At 38.8% G+C, this 19,763-nt stretch overlaps 1 long non-coding RNA gene across 1 annotated transcript; it reads left to right on the forward strand.

Annotated features, from left to right (window-relative positions):
* The first annotated feature begins 669 nt into the window (after nucleotides 1–669).
* LOC110212050 (uncharacterized) lies at nucleotides 670–17,883 on the forward strand. Its single transcript, XR_002325554.2, has 3 exons — nucleotides 670–1,442; nucleotides 15,995–16,136; nucleotides 16,679–17,883. It is a non-coding gene; the product is annotated as an uncharacterized LOC110212050 (long non-coding RNA).
* Nucleotides 17,884–19,763: the final 1,880 nt, after the last annotated feature.

Below are 19,763 nucleotides of genomic sequence, written 5' to 3' on the forward strand. Positions count from 1 at the left end.
TGCCTCTTAGACAATTGAGGAATGGCAGTACAAATTATGGTGTGTGAATATAATGGAATATTACTACGTGATAAGAAATGGTAAGACATTTCAGAGTATCCTAGATGAACTGATGCAGAGTATGGCGAGCAGAACTAGCAGAACAATTTCTACAAGGACAGTAAAATAGTAAAGGAAAACAACTTTGAAAGACTTAAGAACTCTGACCAGCTTTGTCTCCAGAGGACCTATGATGAAGCATGTTACCCACCTCTGAGAGAGAGGTCATTTTAAAAAAAAAGGTATAAAAAGAGGCATGCATTTTTGGCCATGGCCACTGTGTGGTTTTGTTTTGCTCAACTTTGCTTATTTGTTATAAGGAATTTTTTCTTCTTTCTCTAGATTTTTTATTTGTGGGAGGTGGGATGGGAGACAGAATTAGCAATAGTGGGCCATTAAAACATTTTTTTTTGATTTGCATAAGAGAACAGAAGGAAATTGAGAAGGAAGCACATTTAAGCAGGACAGTTTAAAAAGTAATGTATAGAATTTCATCATATACTTTTTTTTTCAAACTTGCAGGTTGAAATGGAGATTCATGATTTCATATAGAATCATCTTTTCTGCATTTTTTCTATGTTTAAGGATTGCTTCTTTTTTATGTAACAAATTATTTTAAAGAAAAATATTTTCAGTAAATATCTCTGAAAAGTATGATATCCAGGAGATAACAGGGAATTGCTATAAATATATAAAAACAAAAAGAAATCCCTAATAAGTCAGTTTTCAAAATAAGAAACACAAGCTATTAAACATAAGTAGGAATGCTCCAAATTACTAATAGGAAAAATTCAAATGTACTAACAAGAAAAATTGCTAGTAAGAGAAATTTAAAAATCAGAACAACTCTGAGGTTTCACCTCATGCATCAGATTGGCAAAAATGGAAGAAAAAAAAAGGTAGATGTCAGAAAGCCTAAAGTATAAACATACTTTTGGAGCTGAGAATTGGTTCAAAAAACCATTAAACTCTAAGGATCCTTTGACCTAGCAATATCACAACTAGACCCATCACCTAAAGAAGTAAAATAAAAAGACAAATTTCCCATATATACAAAGATATTTATAGCAGCCTTCTTCAGAATAGAAGGGGGGAAAAAACCACATACACACACTGGAAACAAAGTGAATAGCCAGAGATAGAAGAAATGACTGAAAAAATTGTGGTATAGGAATGTAATGGAATATTATTTCACTGTTTTAAAAAAAGGTGAATTCAGAAAAAGTGATGGTTAAGCATTGCATGAATTGATATGATAGAAGCACAACCAGGAGAACAATTTATACAGCTGTCTACAACAGTCTAAAAGAAAACAACAAAGAAAGACTTCAGAATTCTCGTCCGTGCGGTGACTGATCATCACTTCATAAGATTAATAAAGAAGTGTGCCTCTCAGCAGAAAGGTTGGTATACAAGGGACAAAATAGGGCATTCATGTTCAAGTGTATGATTTGGAAGAGTTCTGTTGGGAGAAAGTCAATGAAAAGTTAGAGTGATATTTTTGGAAAACATCAATAAAAACACAATGGGATGAAAAATACTTAGTGCTCAGATAACGCAGTTAGGCAAAAACAATCTTTGCTGTCTGGGAGATTGCAGTCTACTGGGTAGATATAAATATCTTTCATACATACCTCCTATAGACAACTAGATAGCCCAGAATGAAAAAGACTGGGCTAGCTCACCTTTGAAAAATTGTGTAGCATTTTCAAATAATCCATATTTACTAATTTCTGCAGAAGCATTTATCGTTTTAACGCCAAAATTTTCCCAGTGATGCTACAAGGCTGTTAAATGACACCAAGCTCTTGAAATCATGATTGTAGAGCCTCAAACAACCATGGAAAAAAAATATATGTAGTGGGTATAAATGGGCTACAAAAGACATCAAGGGCAAATACATGACTAGAAAAAGAAATGGGTCAATCATATACTGAGATGGACAGCCTTATAAAATTTTAACAAAACCAGAGGAAGACCTCTAATGCTTAACTTTTTTTGTTTATCCTGGTCCTTTTTGGTGGTCTGGTGAAATCTACGGATCCCTTCTCAGAATGTTTTAAGATGCTTAAAATAAAATACAAAGAATTACAAAAAAAACAATTATATTGAAATAGAATTGTCAAAAATATTTTTAAAACAAATTAATGGACTCCCTGAAATCAGCTGTGAACCCCAGGTTAAGAACCTTGGCTCTATAGCAAATCATGGAATCATAGATTAAGAGTTGGAAGAGGGGCCCCTAGGTGGTACAGTGGATAGAGCACCAGCCCTGGAGTCAGGAGGACCTGAGTTCAAATCCAGCCCAAACACATAATACTCATTAGCTGTGTGACTCTGGGTAAGTCACTTAACCCCAATTACCTCACCAAAAAACAAAGTTGGAAGGATCCTTGGAGACCATAAAGTCAGTCAGTCAAAAAGCATTTATTTATGTGCCAGGCACCATACTAAATGCTGGAGATACAAAGAAAGGTGAAAACACCAGTCCCTGTTCTTGAGGTCACATTTTAATGACAATATGCAAATGTCATGCCAGAGGAGACAAACATGTACATATATGATATATACAGTGTGAATGAAAGGTGATTTTAGAGGAAAGACAGTGGATAACTGGAAAGGCCTCTAACAGAACATGTAAATTAAGCTGAATCTTGAAGGAAGCCAGGGAAGCAAAGAGGCAGAGGGGAGGACAGAAAGCATTCCAGGCATGGGGGAGAAACTAGTACAAATGCATGGAGTGGAGAGGTATGTGAGTTTGGTATGTGAGGGGAACAGCAAAAAGGCTGGTACAACTGGAACATGGTATTTACAGGACAGTAAAATGTAAGAAGAACAAGATAGGGAGGGGCTTCTAATATTAAGCAGAATATTTTGTATTTGATCCTAAAGGGAATAGGAAGTCACCGGTGTTTATTCAGTAGTGGGAAGCAGAACAGGGTGACAGAGTCAGATCTACACTTTAGAAAAATTGCTTCGGCAGCTTAGTGGAGGATGGTTTGGAGTGGAGAGAGACTTGAGATGAGGACATCTAACTGGAGACTATGGTAGAAGGCTAGGTGTGAGGCGATGAGGATCCTTTCTGAAGGAGGAGAGGATGTGGCTGTGTGAGTAGAGATAACAGTACATTTATTAGAGACGCTATGTAGGTAGAAACATCAAGATCTGGCAAGAGTGGGCTGATTGCACGTGAGGAGTCAAAGATGGCACTGAGGTTGTGGACCTGGGTGCCTGAAATATGGTGGTCCTTAAGAGTAATAACAAAGATAGGAAGAGAGAAGAAGGATTGGGGGACGCAAGTCATTTTTTGGAAATCATGAGTTTGAGTTGATGACAGATCCAATTGGATATATATAAGAGACGGTTGATGATGGACAAGTTCAGGACTGGAATCATCTGCATAAAGATGGTGATTGGACCCATGGAAGCTGATGAAATCAACATGTGAAATAATATAAAGAGAAGAGAAGAGAAGAGCCTTAACAATTTTGGTTAGAGGAAGTGATTTGGCTAAATTAGATCCAGCAAAGGAGACTGATGAGGAACCACTAGACAAGTAGAAGTAGAAGAGGACAATGTTATAAAAACTTAGAAAAGTTAGAGTATCCAAGAAGAGGTGACCAGTATTCTCAAAGGCAAGCTGAGAAAAGGCCATTAGATCTGACAGTTGGGAACATTGGCTATCTGACCATGTTCCCCCTCTATTCAATAAACTACACTGGTTCCCTATTACCACCACAATGAAATACAAAACCCTCTATTAAGCATTCAAAAGTCTTTATAACCCCACTCTCCATCCCTTACCCTGCCCTACACACATACACACACACACACACACACACACACACACACACACACACACACACACCAATCTTCTTACACCTCATACTCCACCCATCCCTCCCTCATACCTTTCAGCCCAGTGACACTGACCTCCTGGCTGTTCCAAGAAAAAAACACTCTTATCTCCAGGCATTTTCTCTGGCTGTCCCTCATACCTGGAATTCTCTTCCTCCTCATCTTTGCTTCCTGGCTTCCCTGGCTTCCTTCAAATCCCAACTAAAATTCCACCTTCTATAGGAATCTTTACCTTGTCATTAATTCTAGTGCCTTCTCTCTGCTAATTATCCCCGGTTTATCCTGTGTATAGTTTGTACATAATTATTTGATTTTCTCTTCCATTGATTATGAGCTACTTGAGGGCAGGGCCTATTTTTTACCTTTTTTTCTATCACCAGTGCTTGGCAGAATGCCTCCAACATAGTAGGCACTTAATGAAATGTTTAATGACTAACTGACTGACTTTGGAGAGAGCAATTTCAGTCGAAAGATGAGGTCAGAAGCCAGATTGCAAAACTTTTAGAAGAGTGTGGAAAGGACATGAAGGTACTGAGTGCAGATGGATTTTTTATTAAGAGAAAGGGAGGAGAGGTTCCACTTCTGGGAGGCGAGAGGGCCGAGTAAGATGTAAGTCGCTCTCACCCTCCCTTATTGACCTCTGGAAGCCCAGAAAATATCACCCCAGGAAAAACCCTGGAACAGCTGAACCAGCAGAAAAATGGGGTGCAGCAGTCTTGTAGCCCAGGAAGCTTGGGGGATTAACAGGAAAGGCCCCTCTCGATCTGGGGAAGGGGGAGCAATATAGAATGGGAGGCATCCCAGCAAGCTAGCAGAAAGCCCCACCTCAGCATACCAGGGGAAGATCCTGAACCCCAGGGTGGTGGAGCGGGCAAGCACCAACACCAGGACCCCCAAGTGCCTCAGTATGGTCAGGGGAACTGGTGGAAACTGGCTTGGAGAACCACCACATGCCACAGCATCCCCCGGCAGCCAAGTCTCCCAGTATGCCTCAGCAAAACTCTGGGAAGCACAACTCCAAGAGATAAAGCTCCAGGCTGAGAAACATCCTGCAGCAGCAAAACATCCCTGTGCTAGGCCTGGGTGAGCAGGAGCCAGAGAAAGGAGTGCAAGGCCTGGGTGAGCCGGCATCCTCCAGAGGCCAAATTCCCCACCCCAACCCCTAGAGCTCCAGTGTCGCTGATTCCAGCCCAACACCAGGTAAGCTGCCAGAACCCTACAGCCTCCAACTGCCAGCACCTGAGGCCTCAGCACACAAGGCCAGTGACCAGGCCCCGGGCTCCCAGCACAAGAAACTTGAGTCAGTGCCCCCTGCTCTCCAGCAGGAGAGCTCATTTTTTTTTAAAAGTCAGGAAATAAATAAACGCCATGAGCAAAAAGAAACGTACAGTGAATACAGATTCTTATTATGGGAACAGGGAAGATCAAGGCACAAATTCAGAAGAGGACAACATTGTCAATATACCCACATCTGAAACCTCAAAGGGGAATATGAACTGGTCTCAAGCCCAAAATCCTTCTTGGAAGAGCTCAAGAAGGATTTTAAAAGTCAAATAAGAGAGGTGGAAGAAAAATTGGGAAAAGAAATGAGAGATATGCAAGAGAGAGTCAATAGCTTGGAAAAGGAAGGGCAAAAATTAACTGTAGAAAACAAGTCCTTAAAAAATGCAATTGGACAAATGGGGGAATAGTACACTGAGGAAAACAACTCCTTAAAAAGTAGAATTGGCCAAATGGAAAAGGAGGCACAAAAACTTACTGAGAACTCCTTAAAAAGTAAAATGGGCCAAATGGAAAAGGAGGTACAAAATCTAATAGAAGAAACCAATTTTATTAAAAATTAGAATTGGGCAAGTGGAAGCTAATGACTCTATGAGAGAGTGAGAATCAGTCAAACAGAAACAAAAGAATGAAAAAATAGATGAAAATGTAAAATACCTCATTGGTAAAAACAACTGACATGGAAACTAGATCCAGGAGAGACAATTTAAAAATTATTGATCTACCTTTGTCTTACCTCCCTATGGCCCCTGGCCATTTCCCACCCTTAATCCTAGCTAGGCTCCATTCTCCAGTGGCCACATGGTTCAAGTCCCTGAAGTTCTATTACCTCATAGACTACTAGGCCACTCCTAGATTTCCCCCACAGTCTTTCTGTATATAAGGTCCATCTCATCTCCATTAAGGTGCTCAGATTCTTAAAATCTAGCCACTGCTCAGATTCTTATAATCTAGCCAATAGCTTACTAATGTTCAGACTCTGAGTCTGCCCAATGTGATGTATGTTCTAATAAACCTTGTCTTTGGCTGAAAAAAATATTATTGTTCTACCTGAAAACCATGATGAAAAAAAAGAGCCTGGACCATCTTTCAGAAAATCATCAAGAAAAACTGCCCTGAGCTCTTAGAACGAAAGGGTAGATTAGTCATTGAAAGAATCCACCGATCACCTCCTGAAAGAGATGCCAAATTAAAAATGCCAAGAAATATTGTAGCCAAATTCCAAAATTACCAAGTCAAAGAGAAAATACTGCAAGCAGCCAGAAAAGAACAATTTAAGTATCATGGAACCACAGTCAGGATTACACAGGACCTTGCAGCTTCTACATTAAAAGATCAGAGGGCACTGAATACAATATTCCATAAGACAAAGGAGCTTGGATTGCAACCAGGGATCAACTACCCAGTGAAAATGAGCATAATCTTTCAGGGGAGGAGGTGGACATTCAACAAAATAAGGGATTCCCAAACCTTCCTGATGAAAAGACCAGAGCTCAACAGAATATTTGATCTTCAAATACAGGACTCAAAGAGACATAAAAAGGTAAACAAGATAGTAAAAAAAAAAAACAGAACAGTAATATGTTATTAATAAGGGCAAACGGTTTACATCCCTACAAGAGAAGATCACACTTGTAACTCTTGAGAACTGTATTGCTATTACACCATTTAAAAGAGGTATACATAGACAGAGGGGATGGGTATAAGTTGACTTTGATGTAATGATAAAATAAATCTAATTAAGTGGGTTAAATGGATCTTAAAAAATAGAGAAAGGTAGCAGAGGGTTGGGGGTTTTTTTGGGTTTTTTTTTTTTAGGATAGTGGATACTTTACCATATTTGTAGACAGCAGAGAAGGAGCCAGTAGATTGGGAGTCATTTAAGATAAGAGAGGGTGGGGAGGATATTGGGAGCAATTTGCTTGGAGAAGTCAGGAGTCAATGGGATAAAGGACAAATGTAGAGAAGTTTTCATTGGCAAGTAGAAGGGCCACCTGTTTATCTGAAACTAAAGTGAAAGAGGACATGGAAGGCAATGGTGTGAGAGATGTGAGATGAGGAAGAGTGAAGAAGAGGGAACTCTTAGCAAATGGCCTCCTTTTTTCAGTAGCTCAAAAGGTAGTGGGCAGGGCAGCTGCATGAAGTTTAAGGAAGGATGAAAAGGTCTGGAATAGCAATTGTGGTATTAGATAGCCAATCAAATAGGGAAGTATAAAAAGATTGCCTTGTTGCAGTGGGGGCCAAGTTGTGATTATATAACACATTTATAGTGGACCCAACCCCCTCATTTTATAGATGAGGAGACTAAGGCACAGCCAGGATCACGCAGCTAGCAGGTTTTCGAGCTGGGATTTGAACCTACTTCTTCCTCACTCGAACTCCAGTGCCCTATCCCCATACACCAATACATATTCCTTAATAGGAATTATAGAAAGCTATAAACAAAGATCTATGAAGACATCATGAGTTGAGATCTGCAACAGTGGAGGAAGTAAGCAAATTAATGGATCGATCATGGATTCATCAGACTATAGAAGGAATTATCTGCATTTTACAGATGAAGCATGGAGAAGTTAGATGAAATGCCCAGCGTCCAAGTGGCTGAGCTGGGACAGGAATACAGAATTGCTGACCCCTCAACCAGTGTGACGTTAACATTAGACCTGATTGTAATCTCAACCCCATCACATGGGCCTGAAACAAATAAAAAAATAGATAGATAAATTAATGGATAGATAAAAATAAATAAAGGCCTGATCTGTTCTAAGAACTTTCCTGTGATCCTTCTGTTCACAGCTGAGTGCTCTAGCCAAACTTTAATCTAGCACCTCTTCAGAATCTGGGTGTGGTTTAGTAGGTGAGAATAGACTTTGCTGCTGCTGGGTTGTGACACGAGGCTATTACTGAGATCATGAGCTGGAATAAACAGGTGCCCGTCCCCCCTTGGATGGGAAGAATAAGTTGTTTGCCTTTGCAAGTAGAAGAATTTGGCAGTGATTTTTTCCTGCTACAGCATCTGAAATCCCAGCTGGGCTAATTTAGTAATGGCAGCTAACTGGGACTTCAATGTTAATAAGTCTTTTGAGGTAATATTATGACAACTCCATCAATGCTTTTTGCCAAACCAGAAGACAGTATCAGGGCTTTACTGTACCTTTCCTTGCCTGTAGAATAAGGTCTGCTACATCCAGGTCATGTGAGCAAAAGGATGATGGAGACATTTACTCCAATTCTCCATGACCTCTCAAACTTCTCCAAAACAGAAATTGTGTTCCAAAAATAAAGCAATTTCAGCTGTTTCCATGATTTGGATAACTAGAATCCAAAAGAAGGTTAAAAAAATCCAAAATGTAGGTTACTGGCTGACTGACAATGAGTCACTCAGCATACCTCCCCTACCTCCCATGCTACTGGCAGCAAGGTTGCACTAGCAGACCCAAGGACATGACACAGGTTTACATCAAAACCCCGTCCTATACCTTGGTCTCCCTCCCTTTTTCCAGTCCCATGAAGACCCTGGCTCTAGGCTTGGAAGTTTGCTTAGGATTGAACAGTCAGCTTGGCCACAACCCTTCAGGAGCAAAAGCCTGCTGGGGGCTGCAACCTGGAAGATCAGTACTGCAAAGCATTGAACTGCTAGTGTTGAGGCCAAAGAACTAAGGAACAGAAGGAATGGGACAGGTCACTAGGACAGGGCACTATGCATGTGGCAGGGCTAGGCAGCACTGCACTAAGCCTGAGGAAGAATCTACTAGCCCTGTCTGGGGCTAGTTTTGACCACCCAAAACTCAGCTGGGGCAATGACCTTGGCTGGTGAACCGTGAATTGCCCAGTGTGAGAGGAGGCTAAGACTCTTTGAGATCCAGCCCCCAAGGAAACCATAATCAGTGGGAAAGGAGTCAGGAAGTAAGTGATAAGCAAAATAAAGGAGAAAAGACTAAATGTACCAAAGATTTTGGGAAGAAATCTTGAAGACCTTGAATGTAAACAGATAAATCACAAGGAAAATAGTGACAACAAAAGGAAATATGACCTCTAGGTCTCATAAATGAGTTTAGGCATCTATAAGTAAATACTGAAAAATAAAAGAAAATGACCCAATACTTGATGAGCTCGAGGTCCTTGTGGAACTCAAGGAGAACATGGAATGACAACACACTGTACCTGAGTGATTTAAAAGAGAAATGAGAATTAAAGCAGAATTTATCACACACATAGCAAAAATAATGATCAAAATAGAAAAACTGTTCTCTGCTATGGCAAGCCTCACCAAAGAAACAAAAGAAAAAATAATAGATTGGGAATACAAATGCATAGATGTGAAGGACAACCTAGAAGAAGAGAAGCAAAAAACAATAACATTAAAAGAAAATAGATTCACTGTGTAAGCAAAACATACTGATCTCAAAGGATGTGTAGAGACAGCCTAAGGATCACAGGTCTCACAGAAGGACATAACAGGACAAAAAAAACCCTGAACACCACAGTGAAGGAAAAAATAGAAGAGAACTTTCCAGAACTTTAGAGCAGAGAAAATCAAATTAGGATGGAAAGAATTCACAGGTTGCCTGGGAGAGGCGGGGCGGAACTGCCCAAGTCTGCAAACTCCAAGATACATAGTGGCTAAATTTAACAATTAAATTCAGAAACCAGAAGTTCTGAAAACCATCAGGAGAAAGACCTTCACACATAAAAGAAAAGACATTAAAATAATACAAAACTACACGGCACCCACTAGAAAAAGGAAGAGGGAATGGGATGATATGTTCTCAAAAGCAATGGAGCTCAGTATGTAGCCCATGGTGACCTACCCTGCAAATTAGGGTGAAATAGATCAATTGGAAAGAGAAACAATAGAAATAATAAATAAAACTAAAAGCTGATTCTTTGAAAAGATTAATAAAATTGATAAAGCCTTAGTTAATCTGACTAAAAAGAATAAAGCAGAAAATCAAATCAATAAAATAGCAAATGAGCAAGGTGAAATCACAGCAAAACCAAAGAAATAAAAAAATCAGAATATACTATGCATAGTTATATTATAACAAAACTGAGAACACAAAAGAAATAGAGGAATACCTTCAAAAATGTAAAATACCCAAACAATCAAAAGACCAGATAGAGATCTTAAATAATACAGTCTCAGAAAAGGAAATAGATCCATCTGAAAAGTAACTTCGAAAGGGGGAGAAAAACAACTCTTCATCCTGATGGATTCACAGGAGAATTCTCTCAAATTTTTGTTTTATTTTTTAAATTTTTAATTAATTAATTTTTAGCTTTCAATATTCACTTTTATAAGATTGTGAGTTCTAAATTTTCCCCCTTTCTTCCCTACCTCTTCCCCAAGATGGCATGCAAGTTGATATAGGTTAAACATGTACAATCATATTAAACATATTTCCACATTAGTCATGTTGTGAAAGAAGAACCAGAACAAAAGGGAAAAACCACGAGAAAGAAAACACAAAACAAAAAAGATAAAATAGTATGCTTCGATCTGTATTCAGACTCCATAATTCTTTCTCTGGATGTGGACAGCATTTTCCATCATGAGTCTTTTGGAATTGTCTTAGATCCTTGCATTGCTGAGAAGAGTTAAGTCTATCAAAGTTGGTTATCTCAAAATGTTGTTGTTATTGTGTGTTACAGTTCTGGTTCTGCTTACATCACTCAGCATCAGTCCATGCAAGTCTTTCCAGGTTTTTCTGAAGTCCACTTGCTCATCATTTCTTATAGCACAATGATATTCTATTACATTCTTATACAACAACTTGTTCAGCCATTCCTCAATTGATGGGCATCTCCTCAATTTCCAATTCTTTGCCATCACAAAAAGAGCTGCTATGAAATTTTTTGTACATGTAGATCCTTTTTCCCTTTTTTATGGTCTCTTTGGGATACAGACCTAGTAATGGTATTGTTTGATCAAAGGGTATGCACAGTTTGACTGCCCTTTGGGCATAGTTCCAAATTGCTTCCTGGAATGGCTGGATCAGTTCACAACTACACCAACAAAGCATTAGTGTTCCAATTTTCCCATATCTTCTCCAACATTTATCATTTTTCTTTTTTGTCATGTTAGCCAATCTGTCTATCAAAATTTTTTATTAATTAATTTTTAATTTTCAACATTCACTTTTCAGTGAGGGTGGGTGGGGAGGGAGGAACAGAGAAAATTTGGAACTCAAAGTTTTAAAAACACATGTTTTTAAAAAAATGTTTTCACATGCAACTGGGAAATAAGAAATACAGGAAATGGGGTACAGAAGTCTATCCTGCTCTACAGGAAAATAGAAGGGGAAGGGGATAAGAGAATGGAGGGGGGAGAGATAGAAGATAAGGCAGACCAGGGGAAGGGGTATTCAGAATGCATGCCATTTTGGGGTGGGGGTAGGGGTGAGAAATTTGGAACTCAAAAACTTGTGGAAGTGAATATTGAAAACTAAAAATACATAAATTTATATTTAAAAAAAATTTCAATCATTCACTTCCGTAATATTTTGAGTTTTAAATTTTCTCCCTCTCCCACTCCCCCCCCCCCAAGATGGCATGCAATTTGATATAGGCTCTACTTATACATTCATATTAAGCATATTTTGGCATTAGTCATGATATAAAGAACAATTAGAACTAATGGGGGGAACCACAAGAATGAAGCAATAAAACAAAACAACAAAGGAAAAGGAGAGCAAATAGTATGCTTCCATTTGTATTCAGATTCCATAGTTCTTTCTCTGGATGTGGATACCATTTTACATCATGAGTCTTTTGGAGTTATTTTAGATTCTTGCATTGCTGAGAAAAGCTAAGTCTATCAAAGTCGGTCATCACAAAATGTTGCTATTACTGTGTGCAATGTTCTCCTGGTTCTGCTCACTTCACTCAGCATCAGTTCATGTAAGTCTTTCCAGGTTTCTTTGAAGTCTGCCTGCTCATCATTTCTTGTAGCACGATAATATTCTATTGCATTCTTATATGACAACGTGTTCAGTCACTTCCCAATTGATAGGCATTCCCTCAATTTCCAATTCTTTGGCACCACAAAAAGAGCTGCTACAAATATTTTTGTACATGTGGGTTCTTTTCTCATTTTTATGATCTCTTTGGGATACAGACCTAGAAGTGGTATTACTGGGTCAAAGGGTATGTACAAGGGGCAGCTAGGTGGTGCAGTGGATAGAGCACCAGCCCTGGAGTCAGGAGGACCTGAGTTCAAATCCGGCCTCAGACACATAACACTCACTAGCTGTGTGACCCTGGGCAAGTCACTTAACCCCATTGCCTAGCCACAAAACAAAACAACAACAAGAACAAAATAAATCTTTGGGGCAGCTAGGTAGTGCAGTGGATAGAGCACCGGCCCTGAAGTCAGGAGGACCTGAGTTCAAATCCGGCCTCACACACATAATACTTACTAGCTGTGTAACCTTGGGCAAGTTACTTAACCCCATTGCCTAACACCGCGTCCCCCCCCCCCAAAAAAAAGGGTATGCACAGTTGTATAAACTTTTGGCCATAGTTCCAAATTGCTCTTCAGGATAGTTGGATCATTTCACAACTCCACTAACAATGCGTTAGTGTTCCAGTTTTCCTACATCTTCTCCAACATTTATCATTTTCCTGTTTTGTCATGTTAGCCAATCTGATAAGTGTGATGTGGTACCTCAGAGTCATTTTGATTTGCATTTCTCTAATCAATAGTGATTTAGGAGGGCAGCTAGGTAGTGTACCGGCCCTGGAGGCAGGAGGACCTGAGTTCAAATCTGACCTCAGACACATAACACTCACTAGCTGTGTGACCCTAGGCAAGACATTTAACCCCAATTGCCTCACCAAAAAAAAAAAAAAAATATATATATATATATATATATAGTGATTTAGAACATTTTTTCATATTACTATAGATAGCTTTAGTTTCTTCCCCTGAAAACTGCCTGTTCATATCCTTTGACCATTTATCAATTGGGGAATGACTCATATTCTTATAAATTTGACTCAGTTCTCTATATATTTTAGAAATGAAGCCTTTATCCCAGATGCTAGTTGTAAGAATTCTTTCCAGTTTTCTGCTTCCCTCCTAATCTTGGTTGCATTGGCTTTGTTTGTGTAAAAACTTTTCAATTTAATGTAGTCAGATTATCCATTTTGCATTTTATAATGTTCTCTACCTCTTACTTGGTCATAAATTCTCCTGTTTTCCATAAATCTGACAGGTAAACTATGCCTTGCTCTCCCAGTTTGCTTAGAGTACCAGCCTTTATATCTAAATTGTGTACCCATTTTGATTTTATTTTGGTATATGGCATAAGATTTTGGTCTATGCCTAGTTTCTATCATATTCTTTTCCAGTTTTCCCCAGCAGTTTTTGTCAAATAGTGAGTTCTTATCCCAGAAGCCGGGCCAATTCTACTTTTTAAATAATTGTTTTCTAAAGTTAATTTTTGTCCTTCCTTTTCCAAGCTACTGACTCTCTCTTGCATACCTCTCATTTCTTTTCCCAATTTTTCTTCTACCTCTCTTATTTGACCTTTAAAATCCTTCTTGAGCTCTTCCAAGAAGGCTTTTTGAGCTTGAGACCAGTTCGTATTCCCCTTTCAGGTTTCAGATGTGGGAATATTGACAATGTTGTCCTCTTCTGAATGTGTGCCTTGATCTTCCCTGTTCCCATAATAAGAATCTATGGTTATTGTCAGTTTCTGCTTTTTGTTCATGGTGTTTGCCTATTTCTTGACTTTTAAAAGAAAAATGTTGACTTCTCCTGCTTGAGTGAAGGGAGCATTTACTCAAACTTCTTTTCCTGCTCACCCAGGCCTTGCACTTGAATGTTTGGCTCCTGCTCGTCCAGGCCTTGCACAGGGATTTTTCTCTGCTGGTGGATGTCTGTCAGCCTGGAGCTTTGCCTTCTGGAGTTGTGCTTCCCCCAGCTGTGTTGAGGCACCAGGTGATTTCACTGCTGGAGAATGCCATCGCTTGTGGTGGTTTTCTGAGCTGGTGTCTATTGGTTCCCCTGCCTGTATTGAGGCTGGTCCTGATGTTGGCACTTACCTGTTCCACCAACCTGGGTCTCAGGATCTCCCCCTGGTATGTTGAGGTGGGGCTTGCCTCTGGCTTGCTGGGATACCTCCAGTCCTATACTGCTCCCCCTCCCCCAGAGAGGGGCCTTTCCTGTTAATCCCCCAAGCTTCCTGGGCTACAAGACTGCTGTATCCCATCTTTCTGCTGGTTCAGCTGTTCCAGGATTTTTCTTGGGTTCATATTTTCTGGTTTTTCAGAGGTCAATGAGGGAGGGTAAGAGAGACTTTTTTACTCCACCATCTTGGCTCCTGGAAGTGGAAGTGTTCTATCAAACTTCTAAAGAACAGTTAGTACCCATACTTCAGAAATTATTCTCAACAACTGAGAAAGGAAGAACCCTATCAAAATCCTTTTATGAGACAAATATAGTCCTAAAACCTAAACCAGGGAAAGATAAATCATGGAAAGAAAACTATAGGCCAATATCATTAATGAACATTAACTCAAAAATTTTTAAGCAAAATCACATCAAACAGACTATGGTGATTTATTCAATAAATCATTCATCATGATCAAGTGGGATTTATACCAGGGACGCAAGGATGGTTCAATATTTGGAAAATAATCAACATAATCATATTAAAAACCAAAACATCCCAAACCACATGATCCTCCCAATAGATGCAGAGAAATGAAAATCAAAACAACCCTAAAGAGTCATCTCACACCCTGAAAACAGGCAAAAATGACCCCAAAATAGCAACAGTTAATGTTTGAAGGGTTGTGGAATGATAGGCACACTAATACATTGTAGTGGAGCTATGCAATAGTATAACCATTTTGGAATGCAATTTAAAATTATGAAAATAAAGTGAGTAAATGTCCATACCTTTTGAACCAGAGGCCCCATCACTGGTCTTATACCCCAAGGAAGCCATCGTTAAGAAAAAAAGTCCCCACATACTCCAAAATATTTACAGCGGCACTTTTTGTGTGATAGCTAAGAATTGAGGAATGACTAAACAAATTGTAGTAAATAAATATCATGGAATATTACCGTATTGCAAGAAATGATGTGTATGATGAATACAAGAAGCATGGTAAGATGCATAGTGAAGTAAGCAGAGCCAGGAAAACAATATATACAGTAACCATAACAGTGTATATGGAAAGATCAATGACACACCAAAAAATCAAAAGTAAATGTAACAAAATTAAAAATCAAATGGAGCTTGAATGAAGAGAGATGAGAAGCCACCCCCAACCTACCTCTTTGTGGAGGTGGGAGGTCCTAAGGTGTTACACATGTTTTTGAACTTTTTCAATGTATTGATCAATTGTACCTTTTTTTTTTAATCCTGTTTGTTATATGGGATAGCTCTTAGGGAGGAGGAAGGAAGGGACATAAGGGATACTATGGTGATATAAGAAACAGAAAATATCAATAAAACTTACTGGAAAAAAATAGGGGCTTCTCATTTGGCTATTTGACTTCCTTTGGTGCTAGGTTCATTGCTTCACTAAATGATCTCTTGGTTTTTAAGGTTGGCTGGTCAGACACACTGATTAAATGATGCCATGTGACCACAATTACTCCATTTACCAGCAGTACCAGAGCTCAGAAGGGGAGGCTTACTTGTATGATAACCACACAGTAGAGACTTGAAAAATTTGAGTGTCCTACACTTAGGCAAATACATCTGTCTAGTTAAGTAAAAGTTTGTGTGCAGGTTTTGATGACTCTGTCCTGGCATGATGATTTGCATTTGTGGTGATACCTTGTCTTGCATGTTTTCAGAAGAAAAGCAGAAAGGAAGCTGAAAAATTCCCTGGGATAGAAGTGATGACATTAAGACCAAAATTGATTTCCAATGCCGTTTCTTCCTCAATGCTATGACTTAAAACGTCAAGACTCAGTCTAGAGATGATCATAATAAAAGGTATCTGGTGTCTGCAGGGAGATGTAACATAGTCCTTTAATACGTATTTCTCTTACTTTTCAGATATATCGTTTGAAGTTGTATTTTTCTTCCTAGTCCATTCACACTCTTTGAAGACAATACTCCATAGTTAAGTCTCTGCTTTTCTATCTTCTGTGGCTCTTGACTCTAGAGTGCGTGGGGTGTTCTTTGAGGTTATATCCAGAACCTTTTGGTTCTACTGGACCAAAATGAAAGTCTTTGCCCTTCTTACCTTCTTCTTGCTTACTTACCCTATTTCTTTGCACCTTGAACTGAGCATATCTCCAGGTAGTAATAGTAATGGCTGAGACTCTAAGGTTCTGGGGGTTCTTGGGCAGAGGTGGCCTCACGGGAGTATATCGGAGGTTCATGCTGTCCTTCCCCCTTTTTAAAAATGTGGACTGATTATCCTTCAGGCCTGTTTTGGAGGATAGGGGTGCTTAGTACTTTTTTTTTCATTACAAATTTTGTTATTTACATTTGAGATCAAGCCTTGTGTAATTTCATTTCTGTATTTTCAGATCCCTAGGTTTCAGATCTGGATATCATAAAGGAAAAAAATGTACGTCCAGAGAAGGAGGTGGGCTAACTATGTGGTACAAATGAGGAGGTAACAAATGGTTGGCCAAAGGTGCTGCACCGGGACCTACTCAATGTCCAGCACAGTGGGTAAAATTTCTTTGGAAGGCTTATGGAAAATACATACAGGAACAGCACAAGATGAGGTGGTGTGAATGAGTTAGGTCACACCAGAAAATGGACACGATGAAATCATGGATCCAATGTTGTCTTCTCAGACTTTAACTAAATACATGAGGGTATTCTGCTTTGCCCACGTGGGATCTTTGTGCTCCTAACACTCATGCTTTGTCATCTGCTTCTATCATTTCAAGCAGCTCATTAGTTATTCATCCTTTGGAACTTACATCCTGTCTCATTCCCACTGACCACATAAATCTGACTTACCCTTTCATGAAGGAAATACCCATATTTTGCTTTATGGCATGTGTTCTAATATTATGTTGCTATGACTTGTCTTCTAGTAGAGACAGGCTGCTTTGTCTGGCCACAGACTCAATAATTCCCAAGACCTTGCCCCCAAACATCTAGAATCTTTGTTTACTTGCTATGGAAATTTAGATAAATTAAAACAGGGAAAGGCCATTTGGTATCATGTTTGCTCCACCACAGGCAATAGTCCATTTGATTCATTTCAACTCAACAAACATTTATTAAGTATCTACAGTGTGTTTGGTGCAGCAGATACGAAGACAAAATAGTCACCCAAAGAGAGTTTAGATTTTTCTGGAGGTATTACTTTGACATAATGGGGATCAGTGGATAACTTATTAGTTGCTGAAAGCAATCCAGCTCACTGTTTCCTTCTTGAGAAAACAACATTTCAAGAAAAAAAAACTTAATAAGTGTCCTAAATTCCTGGTATGATTAAAAAAACTAGCAGTCTGTTCCTGGAATCCTCTTTAGTCATGAGCAGTTCTGTTGTTATCTTATTGCCTCACTGGCTCTCTAAAAGAATCAGGCTTTCCCTTCTTTATTCTGTCTCTTTTCCATATCTTGGAGGCCATACTGTCTTCTGTACTGAGTTCCCTAGAAACTAGAAACATTTGCATTGTTTGTTTTAACCTCTTGTGCAATCCTTCCTGCTGTTGGAAAAGTTCTGATTCAGTCTGTAATAGCCATAATAAATAAGGTTAATATTGCATCATCTAAGAAATTACAGAAGAGCACTTAAAAATAAGAAATCTTTTATCCCGCACCCTTGTGATTTCAAATATATCTTAGGGAATTGAACACTTTCTCAAAACAGACCTGTGTGTGACTGAAATCCCAATTTCATCAGTAAGCCAGATAGGATCCCTTGTGCCAGAAGAAAGACAGTGGCTGGGGCAGCTAGGTGGTACAGTGTATAGAGCACTGGCCTTGGAGTCAGGAGGACCTGAGTTCAAATCCGGCCTCAGACCAAACACTTAACACTTACTAGCAGCGTGACCTACAAGTCACTTAACCCCAACTGCCAAGAGGAAAAAAAAAAAAAGACAACGGGTGCTTAAAGCTCGTATTAACAGAGGGAAAAAGTAGACAAGAATACATGGAAAAAGTCTAAAGGCAGATTTTTACAGAAGTTCAAGTGTGATAAATATGGTGGTCAGGACTGAGTTTTTTCAGGAGATAAAACAGACATGGTCTACAGTCCAGATGTAAATTGAAAACAAAATCTGGAAATAATTCAAATCAATCCCTTAATTTTGATTATTCATACTCATCTTTATATGGAGAAAAGGTTCTTAGTAAACTTTAGATTTGGGAAGAAAAAAGCTATCATAATTCAGCCCTTAAGATGCATGTGATGTATGATGCATAAATGAGATCAGGAGCATTGAATCATATAGCTGAAAGGAGTCTTACCTGAGGAAAAATTGAGTTTACTTGGGCAAGTTGAATAATTACAAAACATGGAGTGGGATGCCATACATTATAACCTTGCTACTTATTATTGATTGCCAGAAGTCATAGTGGGGCAGATTATTCCAGGCAGGCAGGATAGTGTAAAAAATGCATAAAAGTAGGATTGATTTAGGTAGAAACACTGTGCATTTCGATTAGAGGTATTAGTAACACTAGAAATCAGGACCAGTCAGGTTGGGGCAGAATGGTGAAAATCTTTAGATAAGTAAGTTTGAAGCGGCAACCTGGGAAAGGGTATTTTAGTATTTACCTCATATTTGAGTTTTTCTATGACAATGTTAAAGCTGAATAGGGATTTAAACATCATTTCCCTATTTCTTCAGAATCCCCTGATTCCTAACAGATTTATTATTTTATCTACAAAGATCAAATTGAATTGCTTCAGGGAGATCAATCCTTTGTGCTCTAGACTTGATTTCCTTAAGCTGTTTTTCTTTTTTTTGGTGAGGCAATCGGGGTTAAGTGACTTGCCCAGGGTCATACAGCTAGTATGTGTTATGTGTCTGAGGCCAAATTTGAACTCAGGTCCTCCTGACTCCAGAGCCAGTTCTCTATCCATTGTGCTACCTAGCTGCCCCAAGTTTTTTTTTTTAATTAACAATTATAGCTCTACACTAACATTCCAAAGGTAGTAGATGACATTTCACCTTATTTCCTAATTTAATATATCAGAGATCAGCAAGTCTCTTGGGTATTATACATAAAGAATAAAGCAGCTCTGGAATATAGAAGATGGTAAATTTGATACTCTCCAAGTCATCTTCATATAAGTAGGGAACTTTGACTAAAGTTAAATTATAAAACTTAACCTGACCTCTCCCTAAGATACACAAATTCAAATCACCAAACTACAATTAGTCTTTTGTTAAAGTTGGAATCAATGTATTAATGATGGAAAAGAAAATTTACATATTAATACCAGCCCTATTTTCCAAGTACAACGGTAAGATCCATTTTCTGTATGTGTGTGTGTGTGTGTGTGTGTATGAAATCCCTAGCTATACCTTACACAAACATCAAATAATGTCAATGTCACCTAAAGCTTTTTTTTTGAGTTTGCCTTTTAACAGAGATTGGTTAATTCCAGGCTAAAAAAACCAGGTGTAGATATTCATTAAT

This window comes from Phascolarctos cinereus, unplaced genomic scaffold (genome assembly GCF_003287225.1).
Source record: "Phascolarctos cinereus isolate Bilbo 61053 unplaced genomic scaffold, phaCin_HiC Scaffold_5;HRSCAF=322, whole genome shotgun sequence".
Lineage (NCBI taxonomy): Eukaryota > Metazoa > Chordata > Mammalia > Diprotodontia > Phascolarctidae > Phascolarctos > Phascolarctos cinereus.